The 17,117-nt window shown below is 35.0% G+C and overlaps 1 pseudogene; it reads left to right on the forward strand.

Moving 5' to 3' along the window:
* The first annotated feature begins 859 nt into the window (after positions 1-859).
* On the forward strand, positions 860-16,283 carry LOC110196747 (solute carrier family 25 member 3 pseudogene; annotated as a pseudogene).
* Positions 16,284-17,117: the final 834 nt, after the last annotated feature.

Here is a 17,117-nt window from a genome sequence, read left to right on the forward strand (position 1 = left end):
GCATCTGAGGCCATATTTGAACTAAAAAAGATGAATCTTCCTGACTCCAGGCCCAGTGCTCTATCCACTGTGACACATAGCTACCCCATTTTCTTCATTACAAGTTCGAAAATACCCTTTCCCTGTTCAAACATTTTCAATGAACCTTTAGTACCTATAGGAAAAATTATAAATTCTTAGCCAGGCACTTTAGTTACTCCATAGCCTGACTTTAGCATACTTTCCGCAGACCTTCATTCCATATGGCTTGAGTTCATATACTTTGGGTCCAAACTATGTATGTTTACTTTGACCTACTCGTTTTATCATCTCTACCTTCAGTTTGCACATCTACAAAATGGGGATGATAATAAATCCTACCTCTCAGGGTTGTGATGAGGATTAAATAAGATAGGGTATATAAGTGCTTTGAAACTTTTAAATGCAAGATAAATGCTAGCTAATATAATTATATTTTTATTATTTTGAAATCTCTTTCTTCAAAACATACCTCAAATGTATCTTTATAAAGCCTTACTTAATTCTCCTCAGTGGAAATTTCATAGTCTCTCTTATTACTTGAGAACAATTCCAAAAGTCCAAAAAATGATTTTTAGCAATATTATTTAAGTCATTTTGGCATAGAGGAGAGCCATAAAAATGGATGGCTCCCCCAAACCTCTGTTAAGTCTAACTATATATGGTGCTCAAACAAGAGTATAAGCAGAGGGGATGCATATAAGCAGTTTCCAAAAAGGGCATTTTCCGGTTGTTTCTTGAGATATATATCTGTATGTAAGCATAAATATTCAATAAAGCTTGGGTGAAGCCAAAACACAAGGTACTGGGCTGCTTCCTTGTGTTTTGGATGGAACTAAACATGGGTGGACCCAAAACAAAGACTAGGTGATTTTCAAACTTTCCTAGAAGCAATATATGGCTTCCTTGAAGGGTCACAATGACCCACATTTCACATTTTGTGTTAAGCAATATATAACCAGATAAAGCGAGGTTCAAACAATATTCACAAATAGTAATGTATTTTCCTCACACTCCATTATTGCTTTCAAACCAGTTTCTCCTTATTTCTTCTTGGATTTTTCACACCTATCTCAAATTAATTTTTGTATGCATAACTTTTCTTTTTTTTAAAGTTATTAAATTTTTTTCCAATTACAGGTAGATGCAATTTTAACATTCAGCTTTATTTTATAAAATTTGAGTTCTGAATTTTTTCCTTCTCTCCCTCCCTTCTCTCTTCCCTAAGATGGTGAATGATTTGATATGTAGATTATATATGTGCAAATCATATAAAACACATTTCCGTATTAGTCATATCATGAAAGAAGAATTAAAACAAAAGGGAAAAATAATATAAAAATAAAGTGAAAATAGTATTATTCCATCTGCATTCATACTCCATCAGTTCTTTCTCTGGATGTGGATAGCATTTTCCATTATGAGTCTTTTGGAATTGTATCATTGAGAAGTGCTAAGCCAATCATAGTTGATTCTCATATAATGTTGCTGTTACTGTGTACAATGTTCTCCTGGTTCTGCTTATTTCATTTTTCAACATTTCATGTATTTCCAGGGTTTTTTTTTTTTTATGTGATCCACCTGCTCATCAATTCTTATAGGACAATAGTATTCCATTACATTCATATGCTATAATTTGTTCATCCATACCCAAATTGATGGCCATTCCCTGAATTTCTAATTCTTTGCTGCCACAAAAAGAGTTGCTACAAAAAGTTTTTCACATATAGGTTCTTTTCTCTTTTTAATGATCTCTTTGGAATGCAGACCTAATAGTGGTATCACTGGATCAAACTGTATTCACAGTTCAATTGCCTTTGGATATAGTTCCAAATTGCTCTCCAGAATAGTTGGGTCAGTTCACAACTCCACCAACAGTGCATTAGCATTCCATTTTTTCTCACATCTTCTTTAACATTTATGAAAATCCTTTTCTGTCATATTAGACAATCTGATAAGTGTGAGGTGCTACCTCACTCAGGGTTGATTTTCATTTCTCTAATCAATAATGATTTAGATCATCTTTCTATATGACTATTGGTAACTTTGATTTCTTTATCTGAAAATTGCTTGTTTATATCTTTTGGCCATTTATCAATTGGGGAATGACTTGCATTCTTATAAATTTATCTTAAATTCTCTATATATTTGAAAAATGAGGCCTTTATCAGAGACATTTGCCATAACAATTGTTCCCCAGCTTTCTGCTTTCCTTCTAATATTGGTTACGTTGGTTTTGTTTGTCATCCCTTTTCTTAAGAATTTGTTACTTCCATGAAGATGGAGATTTTGTTGTTTTTTTGTTTTTGTCTCCATTGTATAGGAGAAGTAGCTTAGGAGACATTAGTAAAATATATATGATCAGATAGAGGGGCTTTAGTCATGGAGTGAGAATGAGGCAGCATTGATGAGTGTCCAAGAGCAGCACTGGTACATCAACACATGAAAAGAACTAGATGAAGGCCTCCTGACCTCCTGACTATGACAATAATCTTCCCTGGTAGATTAATGGGCAGACATAAACAATCTTCACACAAGGTAAGATATGCATAGGTGGTGATCTGCTCTAATGAAGAAAATCTTCACATAAATTGGATAAATTATTCATGGCAATAACTATTGTTAAATAGTTATTGTTAAAATTATTGAATTAGCCTTAAATAGAAAGACATAATCAAACCCATAAAATAACAAGCAGAACAACATATTTTCTTGACATTTCTCCATAAGAAACACAAGATCAAGTTTCCATTCACCTTAGAAAATTTCAAAGATTGATAGGATATTTGAGATTGTCCGGTCCAATTGCTTCATATCCCTCTGATTTTATGAGCTATGGTATGCAACCTAAATTTTCACTAGGATGAAAAACAAATATCTTTCTCTAAGAATTACATGAATGGATTGCCTTAAGAACTTGATATTAAAAAAATGGAGGACAGAGCTTTAATAATTTTAATTTAATCAAACTATATTTTGACTTGTTATTTTTAAAGCTGAAAGAGATCTGAGAAACCAACTAATTTAACCCCTCATTTTATAGGTAAGACTGTCCAGCATATTCAAGTAGCATAAAAATGGACATATCTTAGATTTACTCTCTAGTGACCTAATTAAAACTTCTACTTAGCTTTTTTATGAAGAGAGTATGGATTTGTGTGATTCACAATCATAGATTTAACAGTAGTTACCCTCTTTGGTGATGTGATTATTGTTGAGCCAGTTAATGGGCAAGCTAGCAGGTAGAAAAGTGAATCCTTCTTCCTCCTCTGCAATCCTTGACCTCCTTTTTTATGGTTAGAGCATCTCCTTTCTTTACCCATGACTTTCTCTCCAAGCACTAACTTTGGCTTACTACTTCCTCCTCCCAGGGTTTTACACTTCAAAACAAATATGGGAAAAATGACCTCAGTCTTAACTCCATGCCAACCCTACTAATCACAGCAGTTCTGCTGGCTTATTCAGTTGTCTAGACTGGATAACCATATAAGTATTCTCTCTGGCCTGGGAAGTTATAAAATGAATCAACAACTCTTTTCTATAACTCTTAGTCCCCAGTCAAACATCATCTTCTGGCAAAACACTACAATTTTAATGTCTTTCTCCTTTTGAGTTGCCTCGATCCCATGCATTTTGAACAATCACAATACACACATAGATTAGCAGTGTGAGTACTTCACAACTTTTATCATAATTGCTGGATTAGGAGACAAAATAAATGCTTAAACAAAGAAAAACTAAACAAAAATTTAAGAACCAAGGGAAGTCTCTTATCCTTGAAAAGGAATCAGACTGAAAGGTGAGTACTCATCCAGAAAGCAACATCAAAGGAGGAGGGTAAAGAAATGAAAATTTGCAGGCTCTATCAGCACCTAGAAAAATATTTTCAGAAGTGAAAGACAGGCCCAGGCTAGCCTCACACATGTTCTTCCCCATGCTCTGTTCTACAGGTTGAGCACCAGAAGTCAAATGGCAACTTTCTGTGGCTTCACCTCTCCAGTCTACATGGGCTCTCTCTCTCTTGTTGCAAAATCTTTTAGGATAGGAGAAGCTAGTTTCTTAGTCAAAGGCAGGCTCTGTCAGTCCTCAGAACTGGGTCAAAATTCTTTATGTGGTTAAGGAAAGAAACACTAGGAGACTTTATGTTAGCACAGCAGGCATCCATCTCTAGGGTTCTGTTCAGCTGGAAGTTTTTTAACTCCAAGTGAGATAATTGTTTGGGGCCAAGAACCTTAAGTCATCATAAAACAAAATCAATAAATAGACTTTATTTTAGCCTCTGTGTGTGTGTGTGTGTGTGTGTGTGTGCGTGTGTGCATGTGCATACACTCGTGCACACCCACATACATGCATAAACCCTGTGCACATGGGGCTAATAGTGGGAGGAATGAGCAGGTGCCACATAAGTATGAACATTTCCTTTAAAAGTGAACAGTATAGAAAACGCTTTTAAATGAATTTTTAAGTTCTGACTTGGTCTTATCTAAACATATTGAAAAACAGACAGATTATTTATATCCAGCTCAGTACCTTTCACATATTTCAATATATCTGTGATCTCAATCAATCAAAAAAAATATTAAATACCTACAGTATGCCAGGTATCATTAGGCACTGGTGTTAAAAGTACAAAAATGAAATCGTCTGGGCCCTGAAGAAGCTAACATTCTGTCAGGAAAAAAACAATGTGTGTGCATATATACATAAATAAAATATATGCAAGTAAATAAAGGTATTATTGAAGGAGGGGTGCTAGATGCTAGTGGAGGAGTAGCCAACCCTTCATGCTTGAGGTCATGCTTGAGCTGATCTTCGAAGGAAGCTAAGGATTCTAAGAAGCAGTGATGATGAGAGAGTAGGCATAGGAGATAGCCTGTGCAAAGACAGAGATGAGAGATGGAATTTTGTATACGAGGAACTATAGAAAAACCAGTTTGGCCACACCAAAGACTTACATAAAGGAAAGTAATGGTTAATAAATTTAGGAAAGATAGGCCTGAGCTGCAAGGTTGTAAAGTGTTTTCAATGCCAAATTGAAAAGTTGTCATTTGATCCTAGAGGCAGTAGAAAGCTGCTGGAGTTTGCTTGATTATTTGTTTTCACTGATGAGTGCTCTCTCCAATTATGCAAATCACAACTCATAGATGCCTCCTCACCTTTCAGGACTCTTTCCCAAGTACTCCTGGAGTACCTGTTGGTGCTGTTTTTTCTGGGACTTTTTATATGATAAGGGTTTGAATGCGACATGTAAAGTGTCCATCTATTCTCCTTCGCTCTCAGTATGTGACTGGCTTTGTTTTCTTTTTCTGGTTATATTCTTCTGATAGCATCTTCCATGTCACTTTTTGCACTCAATTTGTCACTGCTTATTCACTAGAACTTAGCTATACCTACCACGGGTCACTCCATTGCCTTTTGGGTAAGCCACAATTTTGATTCTTTGGAGATTCTGACATCAAGTGATTTGTGGCCAGAAGAATATTATTGTTTATATATGAGTATTTCTTTGAGGGAGAAACTCATGATCCTAAAGGGTCTTCTACAATTTCCTAAATGCTATCCATACTGCTCAATAGGCACTTAATATACATTTGTTGAATTGAATTGAACCTAACAATGTCAATGTCACTAAGTAAGAAAAAACAGTGATACCTCTGGGAAAGGGTAGATTTAAATATTGCCAGGCTTGATTTAAAAATTAAAAATAAAATCTTCACAAATGCCCCCAAGTTATGAGGCAAACTGTTTCATATCACATATAAGTTCTATCTCTTGCTATGAATCAGTGTCTCTGAATCTGGTTTTTCTCCTTTCTAGTTTATTCTATTTGCCATTACCATATAAATCTTTAGAGAGGTTAACATTGTTCTAAGCATTTCTTTAAATAAAAGCCTTCAGTGATTTCCCATTGAAAGAGAAAGAGTGGATGAGTAGGGGAACAAAAAAAAAAAGGGAAAACTGTCTAACATATTAAAAATATGAAGCAGATATTTTTAAAACAGTTGTTGCCAAAATAGTTACATTTGGAAGTAAATCTTCGGTAAGTGATTAAAGCAGACAACTTCAGGGTATTGCTTTTCAGCAAATGGAGCCTGCCCTAATTTTTGGTAATTGTTTAGAGACTATATTATTTAACCAGCAAATAGCTTCATGCTCTTTGTCTGAAGTTAAAGTGGCAGTGGGAATACACCTGAGTGTTAATTGTGTAACAAGTGAAACTATTTCTCTGTGTTTACAGTAATGGTGGCCAATGTATAGCTCATAAAATATATCCTCATTTTAGTCTGTAAATTAATAAAGGATATTCAATTCAAGTTTCCCACCCCCTCTACTTTTTAAATAAAGCCTCTCTATATTAATCTCCCATTAATTGCAGTGAATTAGTTTAACCCAAAGCCAATTTACCCATTCTGTCCCTCCTAGTTATATGGACCCATCATCTGTCTAAATTATTTTCATTTTATTTACAAAACAAATCTGCAGAGACCAACTGCAGGAACTTTGTTATTTACCCTGTTAAAATTGATCAGTTAGGTAATTTCTTGATCTAGCAAGGTCTTGTTCTTTTACTTTAATATTTACTTAGATCCAGATTGAAGTTAAACCAGTTAAATGTTCTGTTTAAACCTTGAGGAGTTGGTACAGGGGGCTGGTTAGAGAAGCAAAGGAAGAACAAAACATGAGCAGAGAGACTTCTGGACAGGATTGCACTGATAAAGGTTTATTAACAAGCAGCTCTTTGAAAAAATATGCATTAAACATTTTGATTTTTTTGAATTACACATTTATATAAATACAAATATAGAACATTATATATGTTAAATACAGTGTGTATACATGCATATACACATGCACATGTGTATATACTCTTCATATTATATATTTTAATGATTTTTCCAAAGAAATACATTTGTGTATGTCTACAATGTACATGTATATATACATACATACATATATACAATATATATATTTGTGTATATATATGCATAAATGTCTTACTTTATATGTACATGCTTGTATATTATATATTATGTCCATATGCATGTACAATTCATATATGTGTATTATATATGCATGTATATTATTTAGCAGTCACATTTAAAAACAATAAGTCTTTTAATTCTAATTTCTCCAGTAATTCATTCATTTCTATATTTTCACTATTGTTTATCATTCTTATACTTAATCTAAAACTGAGAGGTACATTGAAAATTTATCACCGTTGTGTTACCATGTCTTCTTTATTTTTCTTTTAAAAGAAATTTTTTTATTAATTTATTTTAAGTTATCAACAATCACTTCTATAAGCTTTTGAAGTTTTACATTTTTCTCCCATTCCCTCCCTGCTTCCCTTCCCAAGATGGTGCACAACATGTACATTTCTATTAAACATATTTTTACATTAGTGATATTGTAAGTAAGAATTAGAACTAATAGGAGGAATCCCCAGAAAGAGGAAACAAAACACAACAGAAGAAAAATATAGTAAATAGTATGCTTCAATCAGCACTCAAACCGATAATTCTTTCTTTGGATGTGGATAGCATTCCTGATCATGAGGCTTTCGGAGATGGTTTAGATCCTTGTATCACTGGGTTAAGTCTATCAAAGTCAGTCATCACTGAAAGTGGCTGTTACTGTGTAGAACATTCTGCTGGTTCTGCTCACTTCACTCAGCATCAAACCAACAAGTCTTTCGAGGTTTATCTGAAGTCTGCCTGTTCATCATTTCTTATAGCACAATAGCATTCCATTACATTCATATATCACATTCACAATTATGATTACTATCTGTTCTTTTCTCCATCCTTCCCCCCCCTGTTTTGCTTTTCTTTCTCCTTTCTCCTTTTCCCTCCTCACTAATGTTTTGCTTTTGACCACTGCCCCCTCAGTCCCACCTCCCTTCTATTAGCCCCCTCTTTTTCTTTCTGCTTTTCCTCCTACTGCCTATAGGGCATTAGATTTCTGTACCTAACTGATTATGTTATTCCCTTCTTGAGCCAAATCTGATGAGAGTAAGGTTCAAACAATGCTCATCTCCCTACCTTCTTTCCCTTTGCTGTAATAGGTTTTTGTGCCTTTTCCTATGATGTAATTTACCCTTGTCTGCCTACTCCTTTCCTTTTCTCTCAGTATATTTTAGATTAGATTAATTAATTTACTTGGATCCATTTAATCTACTTGATTAGATTTTTGTTCATCATTGCATAAAGTCAATTTATACCCACACCCTTTATGTATACCACTTTAACATGGTATAATAATACAGTTCTCAAGAGTTACAAGTATCATCTTCCCTTGTTGGGATGTAAACAGTTCCCCCTTATTAATAACATGCTGTTTCTTTCTGTCCCATTTACCTTTTTATGTCTCTCTTGAGTCTTGTATTTGAAGATCAAATTTTCTGTTGAGCTTTGGTCTTTTTATCAGGAAGGTATGGAAGTCCCCTATTTCGTTGAATATCCATCTCCTCCCCTGAAAGATCATGCTCATTTTCACTGGGTAGTTGATCCTTGGTTGTAATCCAAGCTCCTTTGCCTTATGGAATATCATATTCCATGCCCTATGGTCTTTTAGTGTAGAAGCTGCAAGGTCCTGTGTAATCCTGACTGTGATTCCATGATATTTAAATTGTTTCTTTCTGGCTGCTTGCAGTATTTTCTCTTTGACCTGGCAATTTTGGAATGTGGCTACTATATTCCTTGGAGTTTCCAGTTTTGGATCTCTCTCAGGAGGTTATTGGTGGATTCTTTGTATGGCTATTTTAACCTCTGGTTCTAGGACATCATGGCAGTTTTCCTTTATGAATTCCTGAAAGATATTGTTCAACCTCTTTTTCTTTATTGTGATTTTTGGGTAGACCAATAATTTTTAAATTGTCTCTCCTGGATTGATTTTCCAGGTCAGTTCTTTTACCAATGAGGTATTTTATGTTTTCATCTATTTTTTCATTCTTTTGTTTTTGCTTGATTGATTCTCGCTCTGTCATAGTCATTAGCTTATATTTGCTCAATTTTAATTTTTAACAAATTGTTTTCTTCTATTAGATTTTATGCCTCCTTCCCCATTTAGCCAATTTTATTTTTTAGGGACTTGTTTTCTTCAGCGTACTTTTTTTTTCCTGTTGGTCAATTGTATTTTTTAAGGACTTGTCTTCTGCAGTTAATTTTTGTCCTTCCTTTTCCAAGTTACTGACTTTCTTGCATTCCTCTCATTTCTTTTCTCATTTTTTCTTCTATCAAATGAGAGATCATTTGACTTTTAAAGTCCCTTTTGAGCTCTTCTAAAAAGGCTTTTTTGGCTTTAGACCAGTTCATATTCCCTTTTGAGGTTCCAGATGTGCGTTTGTTGACAATGTTGTCCTCCTCAGAATTTCTGCCTTGATCTTCACTCTTCCCATAATAAGAATCTGTCTCCACATTTCTTTTTGGTCATGGTGTTTGCTTATTTCCTGGCCTTTAAAGAGATTGAGCTCTCCTGCTGGGGAGCAGAGGGCACTGACCCAAGCTGCTTGTGTTGGGAGCCTAGTGCCTGGTTGATGACTTTGGTGCTGGGGCCGCCAATGTTGGTAATTGGAGGCTGTAGGATTCTGGCAGCTTACTTGGTGTTGTGCTGGAATCAGCCACACTGGAACTCTAGGGGTATAATTGGGTAGTGTGGCTCCTGGAGATTTCTTGTCCACCCAAGACATTCCTTCCTTTTGCTTTCTTCAATTCCTTTCAGATGGACATTGTAGGGTGTTTATCCACCTGGGGCTCCTTGGATCACTGTTTCCCTTAGTTTTCCTGAGGTACTAGGAGAGCTGGTTACTATAGAATGCCTAGGCATCTGGTGGTTTTCTGAGCTGGTTTTACCAGTTCCCCTGCCCTCAATGAGGCACTCAGGGGTCCAGGTGTTGGTGTTAGCCTGCTCCTCCAGCTGGGCTTTAGGTTCTCCTCCTGGTATGCTGAGGTGTGGCTTTCTACTAGCTTCCTGGGATGCCTCCCATTCTGTACTGCTCCTCTTCCCCCAAGGTAAGAGTGGCTTTTCCAGCTAGTTCCTCAAGCTACCTGGACTACTGGACTGCTGCACTCCATCTTTCTTCTGGTTTAGCTGTTCCAGGGTTTTTCCTGGGGTGATATTTTCTGGGCTTTCAGGTGTTAATAAGGGAGGGTAAGAGACTCACCTCTTACTCTGTCATCTTGGCTCCTGGAAGTGGAAGTCCTATCTTACAGTTCACTTATTGTGTTATTATTTTTTTCATGAATTTAGATTCCAAGGTATTTTGAAAACGTAAGTTTAATATTGATATTAGTTTATGCACACATTTCTCAGCACCATATAAGAGTTTTACAAAAAATAATTATGTCTTATGGCACAGAGAAACAAAATGGTTAGGATGAATCAACACACTAAAATTTTTGTGATGCAGAAAAAGTAGTCCTCAGGGAAAAGTCAATATAATATACAAATATACATTAATTTAAAAAAGATGAATAATTAGATGGATATGCACTTGGAAACATAAGGCTAACAAGTAAACAAATAAACTGTCCCCAAATGAGAACAAAAGAGATATTAAAAATTAGAAAGGAAAAAGATAAACTAAAAACAAAAAATTGTCAAATTGAATATATATATATATATATATATATATATATATATATATATATATATATATATGTGTGTGTGTGTGTGTGTGTGTGTGCATGTATATATATATATGTATATATATATGTCTTTGGAAAAAACATATAATGTATATATATGTATATATGTATATATATGTATATATATGTATATATGTATGTGTGTATATATATATGTATAAATATGTATGTGTGTGTGTATATATATATATATGTCTTTGAAAAAAACATATAATTGATTAAAAAGAAAAGGAAAGAAAATCAAATCCATGAAATAGCAAAGTGAAATCATAACTAAACAAGAAGAATTGTTTTTTTTTAAAATCAGAATATACTACATACAGCTATATGGTGACAAGGGAAAAGAAAACTGAGAACACAGAACCAATAGAATTCTTCAAAAATATAAAATGTTTAACCTAACAGAGGACAAATATAGATCTACAATTGCCCAACATAAGAAAAAAGAATTATAAAAAGACACTAACATATCCATACCTTTTGATCTAGAGATTACATCATAGAGCTTTTACCTGAAGGAGGCCATTGATAAAATAAAAGTCTCCATTTACACCAGAATATTTGTAGTAGCACTTTTTTTGTGATAGCACAGATGGTGAGAGGAACATAAAGGGACATGTTTGTCTCCCCATATATACTTTTCTGTTTCTAAAGGCTTATTTACTTACACATACACTAGTTCAAAGCAAACTATTTTGTGTGAAGATTTTTCATCTACATATCACTAGGAACAATTCATTTACCATTTATTTACATACTAAAATAGTCTTTCTGGATAATCCCAGCTCTTCACCCTCAGCATAGACTTTGGTAGGAGTGAACTGGGTTCTCATTGATGTGGCTATTCTTTATAATGATATGGTGCATAAACTGTCCATTCATTATGATCCTATGTACCTCTTTCTATATACATGTCCAAATCCTCCAGGAAATTCTTCAGCTCTTCTAATCTTGAAGATTTTTTTTTCCAAAATTGTATTGATTTCAATGGAGTACATTTGTTTTCCATTGCTCATCTTTTATTCTGCATGTAAAATTAGTCCCCATGTTTTTTCCCCCCTAATCATATAACTCTGTAGTAATATTCTTTATAGTGATGGGCTATGTTCCCAAGCCAAGATCTTCACCCCTTGCCCCAAAGGGAATCTGGCTTTATGGGCCCCAGCTCCTCATCTCCCTTTGAAAGCCCTAGCCTTACATTTTGATCTTATTCAGATGCACCTTCCCACCTTGACTAAAAAGAATCTGGCTCCCATTTGTCTAAAGGCCCCAGCAAGCCCTTAAACTTTTTTTACTCTAGTCTCAAGGGACTCCTTATCTCCCTTTGAAAGCCAGTGGCCACACCTTTTGATCTTTTGTTGATGCCTTTCTAACTTCTTCCTTCCAGTTCCCTTCATTATCTATTCCCGTTGTCTATTCAATGTCTCAGACTTTCCAATGGAAATTCTCACCTAGACCCTTTTGCCAGCTACTCCTCTAGCTATCCAAAGTTACTTTAGTGTATACAAAATCCACCCTGGACCCCATTCAAATGCTGAGACTCTCTAGGGCCCAAAAGGCTGAGACTTTCTCATGCCACCTACTCCTTAGAGGTGGGCTTCATCTGGCCTATATGGTTTATCTCTAATAAACTTTTCTTTGGCTGAAAGAAGATTTGGGTTGAATTCATTCAGACAGGCCCTGTATCATGATCTTGGGGGTCCTAGCACCCCTAAACTTTAGACCTCATCAATAGTATTTCTCCTATGCAGTGTGTTCTTATTTGGTAATTTGTTGAAGATTAAAAGCCCCAAAATATAAATCTGCCTTGTGATAAAGATGAAATACAACTTTGATTCTTTGGATGCTTTTGGATCCTGTAATTTGTAACCCTAAAATATCAATGGTGTAATATTGATGTTAAAAAGTTTGACCTTTAGTGGCATTTAGGTGGCGCACTGGCCCTGAAGTCAGGTGGACCTGAGTCCAGACCTTTGACACTTACTAGCTGTGTGACTGTGGGCAAGTCACTTAACCCCAATTACCTAAAAATTAAAAAAAAGGTTTGACCTTTGTCTCTGTGAAGAACTTCAATTCATTGAAATCAATTCACATCTTTTTCTTTCTGATAATCTGAAATTCAACATATATAATGAATTCATTGAAATGTATTAGAATGAAAGCTTTTCTCTCATGGATTAATGTTCTAAGGACATGAAGTAGTTCTAAAAGGAAGAAATATCATATGAAAAAGTGCTCTAAATAAATAATAACTAGATAAATACAAATGAAAACATCCTTGACAGTCTACCTCACATCTACCACATTAGCAAATAGGATAAAAATAGAAAATGATAGTTATTATAAGGGTTGTGTGAAAAACATACGGACTAATATATTATTTATTGGTGGACCAGTGAATTGGTCTAGCCATTCATGAAAGCAATTTGGAATTTTTCCCCAAGGGACACTAGGCAATATAGACCCTTTGAGACTAGAAATATAATTAATAGTGTGATAAATAAAAAAAAAAGAGCAAAAGGCATATATGTACATAAATTTTATGGCAACTTCCTCTTGTTGTTGTAGAAAGAACTAGAGAAAAGTAGTGTTCATAATTTGGACAATGACTGTACTAATTTAGGTCAAAGAATGTAATGGCATATTACTGTACCATTCACACATGTAATGAAAGAGAGGGTTTCAGAGGAATCTATGAAAATGTGTATGATTTTTTGCACTTGTAAATTAAGAGAACCTGTGTATATTACCTCCACAAAATACACTATATATTAGGGAATAGAAACCTCACAAATACATACAGAGAAATAGAAATATAAGATACATCCTTTTTATATGATAATACAATTAAAAAAGTACCTTCAATTAAAGGGTTGTGAAAACATAGGTTAAAAATATTAATTGGAAACTAAATAATCTAATCCTAAAGAAGGAGCAAATCATAGAAACGATAAATAATTTCATTTAAGAGAATGACAAAAAAGACAATGAAAGAAAATTTCTAAGATACATACAAAGCAATACCTATGGAAATATACATATATGTACATATGTATTATATATATATGAATTTATATATACATATATAAACTCTTATATCAATAAAAGAGAAGAAAAAGTAGGTAAGTGAATTGGGAATGCAATGAAAAACTAAGAAAAACTGAACAAGTTGTGTTATATGATAATGATGGAGTGCTACTATGCTATAAAAATGAGGACCTCAATGATCTTAGAAAAACAAGGAAAGTTTTGTATGAAACAATGAAGAACAAAATGAGCAGAACTAAAAGAACTTGTAAACATTAACAGCAATATTATTGCTCAAATAACTTTGAATGAATATGTTATTTCAATTATCATAAATATTCAAATTACCTGTAAATGATGCATGAAGAAAGGTGCCATTTGAATCTAGAGAAAGAAGTGTTAAATAGAATTATGTATAGAAATTTATACATACACATGTGTGTTATATATGAATGTATGTGCATGTAGTGTGTGTATACACACATATATAATATACATACATACATATATACACATACATACATACATACATACATACATACATACATACATACATATGTAGATATAGCTAGTTGTTTCTATTGGTAGCCATCTCTAGAGCTGCCGAGGGGGAGGGTAGGAAAAAAAGAAGAAAAAATATTTTTGCATGATAATTTTGTTCTATATTTGAAAGGAATAGCATGGTATGCCTACTAGATTTGCAGTGTTATGTACATATATCTCTTTTTATTGTTCTATGTTATGGAAATGCTTGTTTTATTCCATGAATATGTATTAATGTAAAAAATAAAAGGGAAAAAATCTAGGAAAAGAACACATTAAAAATCCTCGATTAAGCAGCAAACAAGAAATCCTAAAAGTCAAAGGATAGATTAATAAAACTGAATGAAAGAAAACCATTGAACTAACAAAACTAGTACCTGGTTTTAGGGGAAAAAGTAATAAAATAGATAATTTCTGGTTAATTTAATTTTAAAAAGAGAAAAAAATATGATAGAGGTAGAAAAAGTAACAGCAAAATTTATCTAGAAGAACAAAAGGTCAAGAAAAAGAAGGAAATTAATGAAAAAAATACAAAGGAAGGTGGCCTAGTAATACAAGATCTCAAACTAAATTATAAAGCAGTAATAATCAAAACTATTTGGTACTTGCTATGACATAAAATAGTGGATCAGTGGAATAGGTTAGTTATGTAAGACCCAGTAATCAATTACCATTTGTAACCTAGTATTTAATAAACCCAAAGACCCCCAGCCTTTGTGATAAGAACTCACAATTTGAGAAAAACAGCTGGGAAAACTGGAAAACAATAGGATACAAACTAGGTATATGCCAACATCTCGCACCATATACCAAGACAAGGTCAAAAGGTGTGCATGATTTAGACATACGTAAAGGGTGACACCATAAGAAAATTAGAAGAGCAAAGAATGGGTGGGCACAGACTTTAGGGCAGGGAGGACTTTTGGTCTCTATGAGCAGCAGTCTGACAGAGGAGAGATGATTGGTTGTGTCTCTTCCATCTTAGAAGGATATACTCGTCCATGGCATATTTGGCATGTACCAAGCCCTTCCACACTCTGAACCTGCAGCTTAGGAAGTATGAGGCAGATGCCAGGCCTGCGGAGACCCTGGGCACACCCTGCCATCTCTGCTGTGGAAGAATACAGTTGTGAATATGGCTACATGAAGTTTTTATGCCCTCTGTGGTGTTAGTGAGGTCTTAAGTTGTGGCCTGACACACACTGCTGTTGTATCTCTCGACTTATTGAAATGCAGGATGCAGGTGGACCCTCAGAAATACAAGGGCATTTTTAATGGATTCTCCATCACACTTAGAGAAGATGGTGTTCATGGTCTGGCTAAAGGACGGGTTCCAATGTTTGTTGGCTGCTCAATGTAAGATCCTGCAAGATTGGTTTTTATGAAGTCTTCAATGTCTTGTATAGTAACATTTTTGGTGAGGAAAACTCTTACCTCTGGCTTACATGCCTGTATTTGGCTGCCTCAGACAGAGCTGAATTCTTTGCTGATATTGCCCTACATCCTATGGATGCTGTCAAGGTCAGAATTCAGACCCATCCAGGTTATGCAAACACCCTGAGGGAAGCTGCTACAAAAATGTCTAAAGAAGAGAGCCTCTTTGCCTTCTACAAGGGCATTGTTCCTTTATGGATGAGGCAGATCCCATTCACCATGATGAAGTTTGCTTGCTTTGAGCATACTGTTGAGGCCCTGTACCAGTACGTTGTTCTGAAGCCCAGCAGTGAGTGCTCAAAGGGAAAACAGCTGGTGGTGGTTTGTGGCAGGTTACGTAACCAGTATCTTCTGTGCCATTGTGTCTCACCCTGCTGACTCCTTGGTGTCTGTGCTGAATGAGGAAAAGGGCAACTCAACTTCACAAGTCCTCCAAAGACTTGGATTCAAAGGTGTATGGAAGGGGCTCTTCACCCTATCATCATGAATGGTTCCCTGACTACACTACAGTGGTTCAGCTATGATTCTGTGAAAGTCTATTTCAGACTTCCCTGTCCTCCTCCACCTGAGATGCCAGAGTCTCTGAACAAGAAACTTGATTTGACACAGTAGGTGAATCAAAACTAACTATGGACTGAATCTGCTCGCTGAGCAGTATTGAACAAATACAAAAGAAACTTCTATATATTTGACTATGTAGACCATCTATTCCTGATGTAATTATCGGTTTTGCATTTGCCTGATGCAAAGGTTTCAAAATGTAACTGTTGCAATAAATCAACTATTTGTGGGGGGGGGGAAGAGCAAGGACTACTCTACCTATCAGATCTATGGAGAAGGGAAGAATTCATGACCTAACATGAGATAGAGAGCATTAGGAAGTATAAAATACATAATTTTGATTATATTAAAATAAAAGGCTTTTGTACAAACCAAACCAATGCAACCCAAGATTAGAAGAAAAGCAGAAGCCTCGGAAACAATCTTTGTAGCAAATGTCTTTGATAAAGGTTTCATTTCTCAAATATATAGAGAACTGAATCAAGTTTATAAAACTACAAGCAGTTCCCCAAAGGGCAATTAAATTGTCCATAGTCTTTGATCCAGCAATACCACTACTAGGTCTGTATCCCAAAGAGATCATGAAAAAGGAAAAGGACCAATACACACAAAGATATTTATAGCACCCCTTTTTGTGGTAGAAAAATATTGGATACTGAGAGGATGCCCATCAATTGGGGAATGGCTGAACAAGCTGTGATATATGAATGTAATAAAATACTATTATGCAATAAGAAATGATGAACAGGCAAATTTCAGAAAATAACCTTGAAAGGCTTGTACCAACTGATGCAAAGTGAAATGAGCAGAACCAGGAAAACATTGTTCAAAGTATCAGCAACCTTTTGTGATGACCAGCTATGAATAACTCACTTCTTCTCAGAA

The sequence above is a fragment of the Phascolarctos cinereus genome, unplaced genomic scaffold (assembly GCF_003287225.1).
Source record: "Phascolarctos cinereus isolate Bilbo 61053 unplaced genomic scaffold, phaCin_HiC Scaffold_7;HRSCAF=346, whole genome shotgun sequence".
Classification (NCBI taxonomy): domain Eukaryota; kingdom Metazoa; phylum Chordata; class Mammalia; order Diprotodontia; family Phascolarctidae; genus Phascolarctos; species Phascolarctos cinereus.